This window comes from Heterocephalus glaber, unplaced genomic scaffold (genome assembly GCF_053883595.1).
Source record: "Heterocephalus glaber isolate CG9 unplaced genomic scaffold, H.glaber_assembly_v1.0 deba00000071, whole genome shotgun sequence".
NCBI lineage: Eukaryota > Metazoa > Chordata > Mammalia > Rodentia > Bathyergidae > Heterocephalus > Heterocephalus glaber.
Window position 1 is genome coordinate 14,018,052 of NW_028258137.1, and position 16,297 is coordinate 14,034,348.

At 40.1% G+C, this 16,297-nt stretch overlaps 1 protein-coding gene and 1 non-coding gene across 3 annotated transcripts in view; one reads left to right on the plus strand and one right to left on the minus strand.

The window, feature by feature from the left end:
* LOC101723680 (uncharacterized) overlaps positions 1–14,341 on the minus strand; it is a 51,253-nt gene extending 36,912 nt beyond the window's left edge. The window contains exons 1-2 of one of the 2 annotated variants that reach the window (XR_015451865.1): positions 10,534–12,479; positions 9,743–9,960 (exon numbers count right to left, since the gene is read on the minus strand). The gene's annotated coding sequence lies outside the window, so the exon portion shown is untranslated. Of the gene's footprint in view, positions 1–9,742; positions 9,961–10,533; positions 12,480–12,615 lie in introns of those variants that run through there. The other variant, XM_087212767.1, reaches the window with a different exon arrangement.
* LOC147830620 (U6 spliceosomal RNA) lies at positions 12,244–12,347 on the plus strand. The gene has a single exon (XR_015449632.1). It is a non-coding gene; the product is annotated as a U6 spliceosomal RNA (small nuclear RNA).
* Positions 14,342–16,297: the final 1,956 nt, after the last annotated feature.

The following is a 16,297-nucleotide window of genomic DNA, read 5'->3' on the forward strand; positions in this document are numbered from 1 at the left end:
TCTTTCAGCTGCAGTTTTTAAGCACTTTCAGAACCAGGAAGTTGGCTCTCTCTTGGGCTCCAGTGGCGCGATCGGTTAGCGCGGTAAGCGGCGAGGGCGAGGGCGAGGGCGAGGGCGAGGGCGAGGGCGAGGGCGAGGGCGAGGGCGAGGGCGAGGGCGAGGGCGGCAAGCGCAGTTACAGAAGCAGAACAGTACATTTTGCAGTTTTTCTCAGAACACGTATCTTGACAACAACACTTATCTTGACAAACTACCTGGGGGTTCAGGCAGAGGTCAGTGCCATGAATAAGTGGAGATTTTATTAAAAATGGAGGCCCATGGGGCCGGGGATTTAGCTCAGTGGTTTCGCCGCCTGCTCCACTAGAGCAAGGACCAGAGTTCAATCCCCGGTACCAAAAAAAAAAAATGGAGGCCCAGAGGCTAACTTGACTCAGGCCTCACATAGCCAAGTTGTGAATACAAAGGAAAAGTTCTGGAAGGAAATTAAAAGTGCTACTCCAACAAACCCACAAATGATAAGAAAGCAAATGGCCTTATTGCTGAGGTGGAGAAAGTTTTAGTGGTCTGGATAGATGAGCAAACAAGCCACAAGTTTCTTTATACTAAAGCTTAATCCACAACAAGGTTCTAACCCTCTTCCATCCTAGGAAGGCTGAGAGAAGTGAGGGAGAGGCAGAGGAAAAATGGAAACTAGCAGGCATTAGTTTATGGGTTTAAGGAAAGAAGCTGTCTTCAGAACATGGACATGCCAGTGAAGCAGCACGCTCCCTGGAAGATCTACCAAGATAACCGCCGAGGGTGGCTTCTCTAATAAACAGATTCCAGTGTAGATGCAACAGCTTTCTATTGGAACAGGTGCCAGCTAAGACTTTGATAGCCAGAGAGGTCAGTGCCTGGCTTCAAAAGCCAGGCTGACTCTTGTTCATGCGGCTTGGGACTTTAAATCAAAGCTAATGCTTATTTACTATTCTGAAAATATCAGGGCATTTGAGAATTACACCAACTTTATTCTGCCTGTGCTCTCCATATGGAAAAACAAGGCCCAGATGACAACACATCTGTTTACTAAATTTTTTTTTTTGGTACCGGGGATAGAACTCAGGTCCTTGCGCTTGCGCAGCAGGCGGCAAAACCACTGAGCTAAATCCCCAGCCCCTATTTACTAAATATTTTAAGCTGACTCTAAGTATTACTGCTCAGTGGTAATGCATCTGTCCCTCCATAGCTCTGATAGAGATGCATAAAGAGATTAATGTTTTCATTATGACATCCATTATGTAACCTTTGGATCATGGAGTAATTCCCCCATTTTTGGGGGGTGGTGTTGTAGATTGAACAGAGAGCCTTTGCACTGAACTACATCCCATTCATTCACTCATTCATTTACTTTGAGACAGAGTCTCAGTAAATTGCTAAATTGCCAAGACTGGGTTTGAATTTGCAATCATTCTACCTCAGTCTCCCAGAGTGCTGGGATTACAGGCATGCAGCAACATAATGGATCAAGTCTTATTTCAGGAACACATTTCATAAGGCTGTATCTGCCTTAGACACTGATTCTTCTGACAGATCTGAGCAAAGTAAAAACCTTCTGGAAGTTTTCTAGATGCTATTAAGAACATTTGTGATTCAGACTTCCAGGAAGATGGTAGAGTGGTAAAGAGCACTGAAACAGCCTCTCCAAAATTTGGTGTCTAGATGCCGGAATGTAGCAATGTGAGGAAGTGAAGGAGGAGGGAAGTGGGTCCCCGAGACCCAGCAAGGATCTGAAGTGAGAATGGAAGCCCACAGGGAGAGTGAAGAGACCTCAATGCAGACGAGGGAGTTGGCAAGTAGTGGTTTCTCCTTGAGCCATGACTTGCTGAATAGGAGGGGTGGCTTGAACCTGCAGATGTATAGTGACTACTGGTAGCCCCAGGGGCCTCCATGAAGAAGTACCAGTGGAATGGAGCAGTGGATAAAGCAGATTGCAGTGGCTGGTGAGTTGTTCAGGTTTGGATGTCCCCCAAGAGAGTCCAGTAGCCATCTTGGAGAGGGGCCAACTAAGCTCAGAACTTGGAGCTGTGGGCTGGCTGTCTCTAGCTGCTTCTAGCACCAGGGTGAGCCAGAACTGAGTTAAAGTTGGCAGGAGGTCAAGGAGCTGAGTGCAAGCAGGCAGGCAGCACGTGGAGTGTTTCAGGTTGAACAAATCAGGTTCCAGCCTCACAGCCAGGAACCAGCCTAAACGTCAGTGGAACTAAAGGTGCAGGCTTGCTGTGATTATCCACTACCTCACCATAAATCTATGGCTGATTGCTAGGATTAATCAACATGGATCTGGGCTCTGTCTGCCTGCCCACTCTGTCTACCAGTGACAGCAGAGACATGCCTTGAAGTAGACACTTTTTTCTTCTTTTCATTGTTTTGCTTTGTTCGTGTTTGCTCTTGTTTTTATGAGTGTGAACATTGTTTCTAGTTTTCTTTTTTTTTTTTAGTACCAGGGATCGAACTCAGGACCTTGTGCTTGCGAGGCAGGTGTGGCACCACTGAGTTACATCCCTGGCTCTAGTTTTCTTGTTGTTGTTCTGTTCTTCTTTATTTCTTCCTTCACTCTTTCCCTCCTGTCTTCACCAGTTTCCTAAAGTTCATGTAATCTTCCTTTGTCCTCCAGCTTTGCTTCTAATCTCTTTCTCTTTTCTATTTCTCTATTTTCCCCCTTCCATTTCTCTATTTCTCTATTTCCACTTCTCTATTTTCTCTATTTTCTTTTAAATTTTCTCACCTGAGGGTAAAATCACCATATTGAGGGTATTTTCTGGTTGTTTTAGATTTTGTTATATAATCATAAACATATGGTTAAATGGCAAATTAATAGTCACCACAGTTTGTCATTTTTTAGGCTTTGTTTGATGCTATTGTTATTACTGATTGTCTACTTTAGCCAAGGTGACATAATTATTTTAATCAGTTGTTCTTCCTGGTATGCCAAGACTGAGATTGCTTAAGAGTCATAAACAATACTTTAGGCCAGTGCCAAAGAACCAGGAAGTAGGCCAAACAGGCAGCAACTTCTCATTCCCAATAAATGGAAGAGGTAGGATCTTGCAACAGACTCAAAACCCAAAAACCAGTTACACTTGGAAGACATCTCTGAGAAGTAGCCATTTCCTAAGGGTTCTAAATACTACCTGCCATAATAAATTTACAAGCATCAACCTAGGAATTAAATTTTAAAAAAATAAAAAGAAAGAAAGAAAATGAGAAGACACTTAAGCAAGATGCAAACCCCAGACTTCCAGCTCACCAAAGGCAAACCCAAGGGGCAATGAGGTGGAACAATTTGAAAGCCACATGCAAGGACTTTCTGAAGTAGTGACGGTGGAAGTAACAAAGCAGATGAATGAAAACAATCAAATCAGAAATAATTTCTCAGATAACTAAAGAGATGGTGATCATAATGAAAGACATGCTTAGTGACTCTAGAGCAGATATAGATTAAAAAAAGAAATAGAAGAGCTTAGGAAAATTATGGAAACCATGAAAGCCTAACATAGGAAAGAAATGAAATCCACGAAACAGATTCAAACAGATATCCAGGGGATGAAAATTCTATTGAAAGTATATGCAGCAGAATGAGCCAACATGAGGATAGAATATCAGACATAGCCAGGGATATAGCTCAGTGGCACCATGTCTGCCTGGCAAGCTCGTGGTCCTGAGTTTGTTCTCTGGTACAAAAAAGAAAAAAGAATATCAGACGTAGAAGACAGGATTGCAAGGGACCACAAAAAATCAATCCAACAGCTGCTAGATGATGCAAAGAATAATATAAGATTGATTGAAAAATTGAGGAGATAGCACAAATGACATAAAACATCTGTTCACAGAAGTAATGGCACAAAACTTCCCAACTATGAAAAAAGAATTTGACATACAGATAAGTGAGGGATATAGAACTCTAATCAGCCATGATAAAAAAAATTGACACCAAGGCAAATAATAGTCAAGATTACAAAAATTCAACACAAGAACTATTAGAGAAAAGAAACAAATCACTCATAAAGGAAACCGGATCAGAGTCACAGCAGACGTCTCAACACAAACTCTCAAGTCAATAAAAGCATGGACTGAAGTATTTCAAGCTGTAAAAGAAAAACAACTTCCAACCCAGATTGGTGTATGCTGCAAAAATATCTTTCAAAATTGATGGATAAATAAGATACTTGCATGACAAAGAACACTTGAAGATATTCATGACCACTAAAACCATTGCACAAAAATGTGCTAAAGCACATTCTAAAGAGAGATAATAAAGATTATAACTCCATGAACCCCAAAAGAATAGAGGCAAGTAATTAAACAGAGAGCAAAAAAAAAAAGGGAACTAACAATAGGAAAATAACATGACAAGGATAAGTCAATACATATCAGTTATAACCATCAATGTAAATGGTTTCAATTCACCAATCAAAAGAAATACACTGGCAGAATGGATCAAGAAGCAAGATCCAACAATATGCTTCATACAAGAAACACATTTAACTAAAAAAGAAATTCATAGACTGAAAGTCAAAGGATGGAAGACAAGAACCTGGAAAACTCCATGTGACAAGAACCTGGAAAAGACCATGGGTAGCTGTTCTATTTGCAGACAAAGTGAATTTCAAGACAAGACTGATTAAGAGAGACAAAGAAGGTCATTACATCCTTGTAAAGGGAACAATCAAAGAGGAAGAGAAAACAAATAAATGCACTAAATACCAGCACACCCAACTATATAAAACAAATATTAAGGGACATGAAGAAATCATGTAAGCACTAACACAATTGTAAGGGGGAACCTCAAAACCCCACTGTCACAACAGACAGATCAACTAGACAAAAAAATCAACAAAGAAGTATCAAAACTGAACCAAACTTGTGAACAAATGGACTTAGTAGATGTCCACAGTGTGTTCCACCCCACAACATCAGAATACACATTCCTCTCAGCTGCGCATGGGATATTTTCCAAAACAGACCACATACTAGCCCACAGAACATGCTTAAGTAAATGCAAAGGAATTGAAATTATCACATGCACATTATCAGCCTATAGTGCAATGAAATTGGAAATCAATAGCAAAAGAACCCCCCCAAAACATTATAAACACATGGAAATTAAATAACACCCTCCTGAACAACCCATGAGTCACAGATAAAATTAAAGAAGAAATTAGTTTCCACAATTAAATGACAATGCCAATACAACATACCAGAACTTATGGGATGTAATGAAAGCAGTCCCATGAGGGAAATTTATAGCAGTGAATTCCCATACGAGAAAAACAGTGAGTTCAAATAACCAACCTAATGTTGAATCTCAAGCTTCTAGAAAAAGAAGAGCAAATTAAGCCCAAAGCTCATATGAGGGAGGAAATTATAAAGATCAAGCAGAAATTAATGTAATGGAGACTAATGGAGACATTACAAAGAATCAATGAATTGAAGAGTTAGTTCTTTGAAAGATTAAATAAAATTGATATACTCTTAGCCAGCTTTATCAAAAAAGGGAAGACTCAAATCCATGTAATTAGGAATAAAAAAGGTAAAATCACATTGAATCCTGCAGAAATCCAGAAGATCATCAATACCTACTTTGAGAACTTGTACTCAAATAAGATGGAAAACACAGAAGAAATACACAGATTCCTAGAGACACATGAATTACCAAAGCCGAATGAAGAAAATATAAAACTTCTAAATATATCTGTCAATGAAATTGAATATGTAATTAAAAACCTAAAAGAAAAGCCCAGGCCCTGAGGGATTCACTACTGAATTCTACAAGAAATTTAGAGAAGATTTAATGCTGCTGCTACTCAAATTCTTTAATGAAAGAGAAAGAGAAGCAATACTCCTAAATTCATTGCTGGAAGTAAGCATTACCCTGATACCAAAACCAGGATCTAACTAAAACAGAGAGCTACAGGCCAATCTCCCTAATGAACATAGATGCAAAAATCTTCAGTGAGATACTGGTAAACAGAATGCAGGAAATCATCAAGAAGATTATACACCATGACCAAGTAGGATTCATTCCAGGGATGCACACATGGTTCACCATATGCAAATCCATAAACGCAATGCGCCATATTAACAGAGCCAAGGACAAAACCATATGATCATCTCGATAGATGCAAAAAAAGCATTTGAAAAAGCTCAACACCCATTCATGATAAAAACCCTATGAAATACTTTTTTCTTCTATTATCTTTATCCAGTTTTAGGATTAGCACAATGTTGAGTTCCTAAAATGAGGGGAGAAGTGTTCCTTCTTCTTTCTGCTTTAATTGTTTGATATAATTTATCAGTTAAAATGTTTATGAGCCTGCTGTTGTCATATAGGTAGGTTTTCAAGCTAGGAATATACTTTTTTTTTTTTTGGTACCGGGGATTGAACTCGGGTCTTTGCGCTTGCACAGCAGGTGGCAAAACCACTGAGCTAAATCCCCAGCCCTATACTTTCTCTAATAGGTCCTATTCAAATTTTATATTTCCTCCAGAGTTAGTTTCATTAATTTGTCTTCCAAGGTACTTCTTAGAAGTTGTCAAATTTATTTCAAAAAAGATTTTTGTAATATGCTTTCTATATCCTTTTAAATTCTATAAAATCTGTGGTAATGTCTCCTAGATCTTAATATTGTAATTTAAAAAATGTATAACTGATATTGCATAATAGGAAGAAAAGGTCTAAAAGAGCAGGGGAATTGGGAGGGGTAGGGGAAGGGAAAAAAGAGAAAGGAAAAAATAGGAGAAGAGGAAAAAAATGGAAACAAGGTCTTTGCAAATAGGGAAGGGAGGGCAAGGGAAGGGGAAAAAAATAAGAACCAAGATACTCATGTAATGGTACAAGATCCCAATGATGAATGTAACTGTATTTTATACCAAAAATGTACCAATAAAGTTAATGGGGGGGGGAAGAAAGAAAGAAAGAAAAAACCCTATGAAAATTGAAATAGATGGTGTTTATCTCAATCTGATAAAAGCCATATATTACAAACCAACAGCCAACATCACACTAAATGAACAAAAACTGAAGGCTCTCACTCTAAAACCAGGAAGACAAGGATGTTCACTGTCACCACTCTTATTTAACATAGTTCTGGAAACATAAGCCAGAGCAATTAGACAAGAGAAAGAAATAAAAGGATAAGAAAGGAAGAAGTTAAATTATCATTATTTGCGGATGATACTTTATATAGAAGACTCCCCAAACTCCACCAAAAGACTTGTGGATTTAATAACCAAGTTCAGTAACATAGCTGGATACAAAGTCAACACTCACAAATCAATAGCCTTCCTTACACGAATAACAAACTCACTGAGAGAGAAACTAGGGAAATCACACCTTTCACAATAGCATCCAAAAAACTGAAATACCTAGGAATCAATCTAATGAAGGACGTAAAAGACCTCTACATGGAAAACTACAGTACTCTGAAAAAGAAGATCGAAGAGGATTTTAGGAAATGGAAAGATATCCCTCGTTCTTGGGTAGGAAAAACCAATATAGTGAAAATGGCCATACATATAAAATTGTTATACAGATTTAATGCAGTCCAAATCAAAATACTAATAGCATATCTGACAGAATTAGAGAAAACAATCCTAAAATTTATTTGGACCCAGTAGAGACCTAAAATAACAAAAGCAATTCTGGGCAACAAAAGCAAGGCAAGGGGCATGACAATTTCTGACTTGAAATTATAATACAAAGCTACTATGATAAAAATGGCATGGTTTTGGCAAAAAAAAACAGACCCAAGGATCAGTGGAACAGACTAGAAGACACAGAAACAACTCCAAACACACTCAGCCACCTTATCTTTTACAAAGGAGCCAAACACTTTCACTGGAAGAAAGATAGCTTCTTTAATAAATGGTGCTGGAAAAACTAGCTTTCCACATGCCAAAGATTTGAACTAGACCCCTATCTTTCACCATGCACTGAACTAAAAGTGGATCAAAGATCTAAATATTAAAACAGAAACACTAAAGCTGCTAGAAGACAGAATATGTAGAACTTTTGATGACATAGGTGTATGCCAAGACTTTATGAACAAAACCCTGACTGCACAGGAAATATCACATAGAATCAACAACTGGAATCACATCTTATTAAAAGGCATTTGAATAGCAAAAGAAACCACCAGCAGTGTAAAGAGACAAGCCACAGAGTGGGAAAAATTTTTTGCCAGGTTTTCCTTAGATAAAGGACTAATAGACCCAGTCCAAAAATGGGCATCTGAAATGACTAGACACTTCTCAGATAAAGAAGTAGAAGTGGCAAATAAATACATGAAAAAATGTTCAACATCACTGGTCATTGTAGAGACGCAAATTAAAACAACGTTGAGATTCCACCTCACTCCAGAAAGATGGCTATTATCAACAAATCAACCAATAACAAATGCTGGCGGGGCTGTGGGGAAAGAGGAACCCTGCTCCACTGCTGGTGGGAGTGTAGACTGGTGCAACCACTGTGGGAATCAGTGTGGAAATACCTCACAAAACTAAAACTAGAAGTTCCATTCAACTCAGCTAGTCTCCTTGGTATCTTCCTGAAAGAATGAAAAGCATCATATCACAGCAATTATATGCACACTCATGTTTATAGCAGCACAGTTTGTAATAGCTAAATCTTGGAAACAGCCCATCAACAATGAATGGATAAAGAAGATGTGTTTTCTTTTATACAGTGGAGTACTACTCTGCCACAAAGAGTAAACTTGAGACATTTCTAGCTAAGTGGATGCACCTTGAGATCATACTCTTAAGTGAGGTAAATCGTACACACACATTTAAATACCATAATGTTTCTCCAGTGTGAGAAACCAAAAGTGTAAATAAGGACCAAAATGTATAATAGATATTGAGAAACGGGAAGAAATACAAAGGAGGGGGGAGGGGTATAAGAATGAAGGGAGACAAAAAGAAAAAGAATAGAAAAATGGGAGCAAAGCTTTTGTAAATAAGGAGGGGAAGAGAAGTTGAAGGGAGAGGAGGGGAATGGGAAAAAATAAGCAAGATATATCATGTACAAGTACAAATTCTCTATGATGAATGTTATCTTATGTATCTAAAATATACCAGGGCTGGGGATTTAGCTTAGTGGTTTCACTGCCTGCCACACAAGCGCAAGGACCTGAGTTCGATCCCTGGTACCAAAAATAAATAAATAAATAAATAAAATAAAATATACCAATAAAAAAAGAACATGTGTGATTCATGAGAGGAGGTAAAAATACCAGTCTGGAAGAAACTGATTTTACATGGGAATTTCTCTATACTTCTTCTGTGCATTTTCCCGAAAGAGTTAAAGTATTATAGTAATCATATTACAGTAATAACTTTCCCTGTCACATGTATAAAGATAAACTTGGATTTGATTTCAGTAGGTGTAGGCCAGGGATTTAGCTCAGTGCTACCGCCTGCCTCACAAGCTCAAGGTCCTGAGTTGGATCCCTGGTACTGCAAAAAAAAAAAAAAAAAAAAGATTTGTAGGTGTTTTCTTCTGGTTCATTCCTTACTGAGGGTCCAGCTCTGACCAAAAGATAGAGCTGAGTTCTTGAGTCTTGGTCTTGAGATAGTAGCATGGAAAGAAATTTAAGAAAAATTGCACTTGAAGTTCTGTGCTACCTTGGTGAAGTTAGGTCTTAACCAGCTTACTTAACACATGTAAGACATTGTGACAAAGCTTTTAAAACAGAAGTCTTGTCACCTTCTGTGATCCTTGATCACGCCTGATCCTTCCTCCACGCCCACATGAGTAAAATCATAGAATCCTAAGAGACTTGCCAGCAGGGATACCCAACAGGGCTGTCGGTCAGTCTCACTGTGTCTTCGACATCCGCTGTCCTTGGCGCAATGAAGAACTCGCTGCCTGAGAAGGTCAGGTTACAGAGACTCCGTGTCCTCAGTGGTGCTCTGCAGCCCAACCTGGAGACAGACGGGAGGTGCTGAGTCTAGGTTGGCGAAGTGCCAAGGAGGGACACACTCAACACAGACACACCCCAGCCCTGAAGGAGGGTGTTTCTGTCAGTAGTGATTACAACTACAAAACATAGGAAATAATCTATATGTTCAACAACAGCAGAATGTACAGTATAGGTAAACACGTGTAAGTGTAGGAAGAGGCAGCAGTTAAATATGAATGAATTACATAGGGGGCAGCTCAGCAATTGAGTGAATACTTAGCATATGTGAGGCCTTGAGTTTAATTTCCAGTACAAAAAAAAATATAGAGGAAACAATGTCAAGGTGGATAAATGCTGGGTGAATAACACAAGTGACAGAAGGGTATGGACGGTATGGTTCCATTTTAAAACAGTTACGATGAATAAGGCAATTGTTTATAAAAGTGATGATCTGGGTGTGGCGACCTACACCTGTAATCCCAGCACTCAGGAGGTTGAGGCAGGAGGATTGCCGTGAGTTCAAGGCCAGTCTGGGATACATGGTGAGTTTGAGGCCAGCCTGACCTACATAGGGAGAAAGTTTGTTTCATCTTACCCACAACATATACAATACTTTATACGATCCAACATCTTCCATATTCTGCTTTTCATACTGCAGCAGGAATCATCAGATTCACATGGGGCTGTTTGAGAAAGGAGTAACAAAAATAAAGCACAAGCCTGCTCCTGCTCCAAGCAGACCCGCTTTCCCTGCGCACCACACATGAGCCTCCTCGTGTCCCTGGGGCTGATGTCAGGTTACTGCTCTGTCCAGGCTGCTCCCAATTCAGAATTCAGTGGCAGCTGAGGCAGCGGCGAGGCCCTACTTCCTCCTCTCCCATGCCTTGTTGCTGCTGTCCCAGAAATAGCCCCGGGTGATGGCATTTAGGACAGAGACCAGGTGGGTGGCTGCTGGGCAGTCGCCACACTTCTGTTCCACACAGCCAGTGTGTGGCAGGCTCTCTGGCGTCAGCACCACAGGGCACTCCTCTCATCTTAGGACAAAGAAGAGCCAGGTTGTATTTCAACTGGGACAAAAGCATCATTAGAACCTTTCTTCCCAGGGGTCTACTACTGTTACTGTCATTTTACAAATGGGAAATGATAAAGCCTGGAGTCACAAAGGAGTTGAAAGAGAATGACTAGTGACACCATCCTGAATGCCACATTTCTGTTCCAATAATGAACCACGTTCTTTTGGTAACTGAAAATCTAGGTCTGATGAAGTGGAAGACTCTAAGAGCCCTAGAAAAATGAAATCATCACACATCGAATTTGTAGACAGAGGACTAGGGAAGAAAAGAAGTGCAAGGAGAAAGCCAGGATAGAAACACAGTGGTGCTGGGGACCGAGCCCTGGGCTGCAGCCCTTTTTAAATTTTAACTTAGAATTTTTTTTTTTTTGTACCGGGGATCAGACTTGGGACCTTGTGCTTGTGAGGCAGGCAGCAGAACCACTCAACTAAATACCTGGCTCTTTTTATTTTAAATTATGAGACAGGGTCTTGCTAAACTGCCCTTGATCCTCCTGCCTCAGCCTCCCAGAGTCCTGGGATTACAGATGTGTGTCATCACACCTGGCTCTTTAAGACTACTACATTTAAAGTTCATATCTACAAAGCATGTTTTTAATTATATCTAGGTACTATTATATATCTCAGAAAATTTAAACTATTAATGTACGTTTCAAAAATTCTTTTTTTTTTTTTTTTGAGACAGAGTCTCAGTGTATAGTTCAGGCTGCCTTTGAACTGACTATATAGCCTAGTTGGACCTTGAACTTGCAGCAATCCTCCTGCCTCAGCCTCTCAAGTGCCAGGATTACTTGTCTCAAAAATTCTTAACTTTTCTAAATGATGATATGGTCATCTGGTCTTACATCAAAACTTATTGAGATATCTCTGAGACTTACCTGGATCTAAGATTAGAAATTAAGTTGAAATACAGACATCATACGTATTAATCTATAAAGTATAAAGTTTGAAATAAATATGACCCAAGGTGCTGGAACCTAAGTCTTCAGTTGGTCTCAATGTTATTTTTACCACCCTGGGTCTCGTACATGTTGGGTGAATGCTCTACCCATTGAGCTCCAGCCCCAGCCTTCAACATTATGAAATTTTTCAACCACACAGAAAGTTGAGAACTGCACAGTGAATACCTATGTAATCATTAAATTCTACATTTAATAGTTTACAGAGTTGGCTTTATCACATATACATCCTTCTATCTATCCTGTGATCTTTTTTTAAAAAAAGATGCATTTTGTTCTTGCTTCAGCAGCACTTATAGTAAAATCAGAATCGTATAGAGATGAGTTTGGCCCCTTCACATGGATGACACGAAAATTCAGGACATGTTCCACATTTCTAAAAACGCACTCATGGCCTTGAGAACCAAACACACAGAACCAAACACACAGAGAAATGAACGCTTCTCCACCCAGAGAAAGCTGATTAAAATCAGTGCACTGTGCCCCACAGGTATCCAAGAGGTCACCATTAGGGGAAGCGGGCTGAGAGGTGAGCGCTGTATCTCTTACAGTTGCACATGAACCTACAATTATCCCAAAGTAGAAGGCTAAAAAACAAAACCAAAAATATGGCAAGGGAAGTTTTGGGCACCGATCGCAGTGTTACCTTTCTGCCCCATGTGAGCCCTTGGAAGGTGCCGCTCGGGTATAAGTGAGCGTGGTGAGGCTGCTGCTGGAAGACCAGGAAGAGCGTCACGAGATAAGGACCTTCGGGTTCCGGCTCATGATCAGAGGCTTCTCTAAGGAAGTAGTGTTCACAGTGACTGTGGAATGGTTCGTGCTTGTGTTGAGGATGGTGGGATGGGTTTCCATGCTGGAATTTCTCCAGAGCACCATCCAGAAAGAGAGATAGTTAATCAGTCCTCCATCGATGTCTTTTATTTATTTATTTTTTTGGCAGTGCCAAGGCCTAGAACCTTTTAGAGCTTTCAATGATACAAACATTCCACTGTGCACATGTGCCATAGGTTTGCTACCACTGACCTAAGGCATGCTAGGCAAGCACTTTACCAATGAGCTACATTGCCAGCTCTAAGTCACCCAGGTTGGCCTCAAACTCTCAGTCCTCCTGCCTCAGCCTCCCAAGTAGCTGGGATTGTAATAGGTGTGCACTACCACTCTTAATATTCAGTCTTCTTTGGACACTAGTAACACAGTGCCCAGGACTAAGGAGGAGTATATAGTTTAAGACCTAAAACCCCTTGTCCTATATCAGTGAAAAATTCCTGAAATGTTAATAACAGCGGCACTACCATGAATCCAAAATGACCTTCAAATTGTTGCATCCTTATGTCCTCCAGGATATGCTAGTCCCTATTTTATAAGAAGTAGCTCATACCACAATATCTTCCACTAAACTACAGATGTGGAGTGGTTCATATTCTGAGCTTATTAACATCCTTCCAATGCTTCCAACAATGTCTAAGTTGTCAAAATCCTTGAAGGGATCGAAAACCAATCCTGTCATCTAGAGACAAAGGAAAGTCTGGTTGCATCAACTGCAAAATATTTATAAATGACCCCCTGATAGATAACAAGGTATCAGATATGTTAAATGCAGGGATTTTCCCTCTGCTAATATCTGAAGAGAAATGATACTCAACATTGTGACATCTGTAAGAAACAAAATTAAGAGCCAGGCAACTTGGATACTTGGGACTCTTTGAACTTTTTTGTTGGTGACATTAGGGATTGAACACAGAGTCTTTGCACTGAGCTACATCCCCAGCCTTTTAATAAATTTTTTAAATTATTATTTTTTGGTACAGGGTCTAAGGCACTAAGTGATGAGGCCCAGCTTAAACCTGCTATCCTCCTGCTTCAGCCTCCCAGAGTGCTGGGACAACAGGCATGTAACACCAGGCCTGGCTTCTGAATCATTTTTTAAAAATGCATTTATACTGGAAGGATTCTGTTGTACTAGCAGTAAGTATTCTGCTCTCCAAGATAACATGACCATAGTGCTTGGGTTTGTTAGGTAACTGCTGAAAGAAATACACTTTGATATCACTAGCTCAGTATGTGAGTCAGTAATTATTCAGATGCTCCCAGCTTTGTGAAAAGTGAGATAAATCCAAATCATAACTTGGAAACTTAAACTCAGAAATTTGTTTAATGCTCCCAACCTGTGTGCTGGATCATTTTTACAAGGACTTTATCCTGCCAGTTTAAAACAGAAATTAACTAGCCAGGTGTGGTGGTCGGGCCTGTAATCCCCAGCACTCGAGAGGCTGAGGCAGGAGGATGGCTGTGAGTTCAAGGCCAGCCTGAACTACACAGTGAGAGCTGGTGTTGCACGCGGTCTTCTGTCCTGTGGTGTGGGTGTCCACTTATACATCACAGCACGTTCCCTTCACGCTCATCCCTAGGCTGCCATCGAGTCCCATTTTCATTCCTATCAGCATCAATTTCACACTCACTTGGACATTAACTCCTGGGCATTTATTCAAGAGCTCCTTCAAAGCTGAAGCTGATGGAAATATGAACCTCATAGGTGCTGGGTGACCCAGAGTATATGAGCTCAGAGGCAAAGCTGATGTGCTTTGGCTGATGAAAAAGAAATTAAAATGGAAATTAGTTTGTGTGTTCTCTAGAAGTCAAAAATCAAAACTGGAACTCTCCTCCTTCCTCCCGCTGTTAACCCGGTCAGTGTCAGAGTAGCAGCGATGAGGTCAAAGTCAACAAAGACTCAGAAGAATCTTTTTTGTCATCATTCCCTAAATGACACAATATAACACATTTACATAGCGTTTACATTATAACGGCTTATAAATAATCTGAGGATGACTTAAAGCACAGCAGGTATGATTAAAAAGTATGGTGTGTGTTTAAATAAAATTGTTACAGAAGAAGAACACTGCTTTCATCCCCCTCAGAATACTCTCCTTCTCTTTGAACACACTACCCCGTCATTCTTGCCTCTCTCTCAGGCAGTTCTTGAAGTCCTCTTTTGGGGCACTGCCCTGGCCGCCTTGATGTCCTGAATTGACTCAACACATTTACCTTTCATGGTCATTTTGACTGGGGAAGAGCTAGACGTTGCACGGTGCCAGATCAGGTGAATAAGGAGGACAAGGACACACTGTCTTGTTGTTCTGAGCCTGCCTTTCTGTTGGATGGCACTCGGCAGCAGCACTCACTGCATTTTTTTCCTTCAGTACCAGGGATCGAACTCAGGACCTTGCGCTTGCCAGGCAGGCACAGTGCCACTGAGATGCATGCCTGGCCCACTCACTGCATTTTTGATCACACCTTGTAAAGACACTCATGAAAGAGCACTTCCCAAACAGTTTCAGACAGTGGCTAGAAAGATGAGATAAGTGTGCTTGAAGCTAAGGCAAGTATCTTGAGGGGAAATTAATAGGAAAAATGTTCGATGTAAACATTCCCTGTATGTTTCTATCACATAGGGTGTGTGTGGGTTACATGCAGTTGCTAAGCCACTTTATCCAAGGGACTTGGGCATCCACAGGTTTTGGTATCTACAGATGCAGATTGGTCCCGAAACCAATTCTCTATCACTACTGGAGGATGATTTTTTAAGTTTTCCAAAATATATCAACTTTACTTGCATCAAATGTGATCACTGAACATTTTTTAGCCAAGTCACAAGTACATACCCATTTATAAGGCATCCAGAAGTTTGTTTTCACATTTGTTTTATATATATATATGTCTATCAACAACAATAGCACTTTCTAAATTGCTCTTTTATGTGATATTTAAAGGTCTGTTGACAAGGATGTCTAATACTTGCAGTAGTGAGGTCATCGTCCTAGAAATAATCCCTAGATTCACTTTAAATTTGTCTCTCTTTTTTTTTTTTGTACCGGGGATTGAACTTGGGACCTTGCACTTGCGAGGCAGGAAGTGGAAAACCGCTGACCTAAATCCCCGGCCCTAAATTTGTCTCTTTTTATCCTTTCATGGTGATCTCTATGATCACCCAACACTGATAGCAATTGAGGTAATTTCAGGCTAAGGCATCTTTCCCAAATAGTGTAAAATGAGAAAGAGGGGGCACCATGATTTGAAAGATTTTGTAAAGACTTTAAGAAGACATTTTTCTTTCGTGATGGCTAATTTTATGGAAAATCTTTTTACATTCTTTCTGTGAGGCACATGCAGAAAGACTGCCAAAGGTATATCAAGAAAATAAGTACATAGAAAGTAAAAGCAGAGTGCAGAGTTAAGATCAAACACTGTAGATGAGCAAATACCTGAGTACCTGCTATGGCAACACATTTCATGAGGATTATCTCAGCCCGGTGCCTCCTTTCAGCAGGACG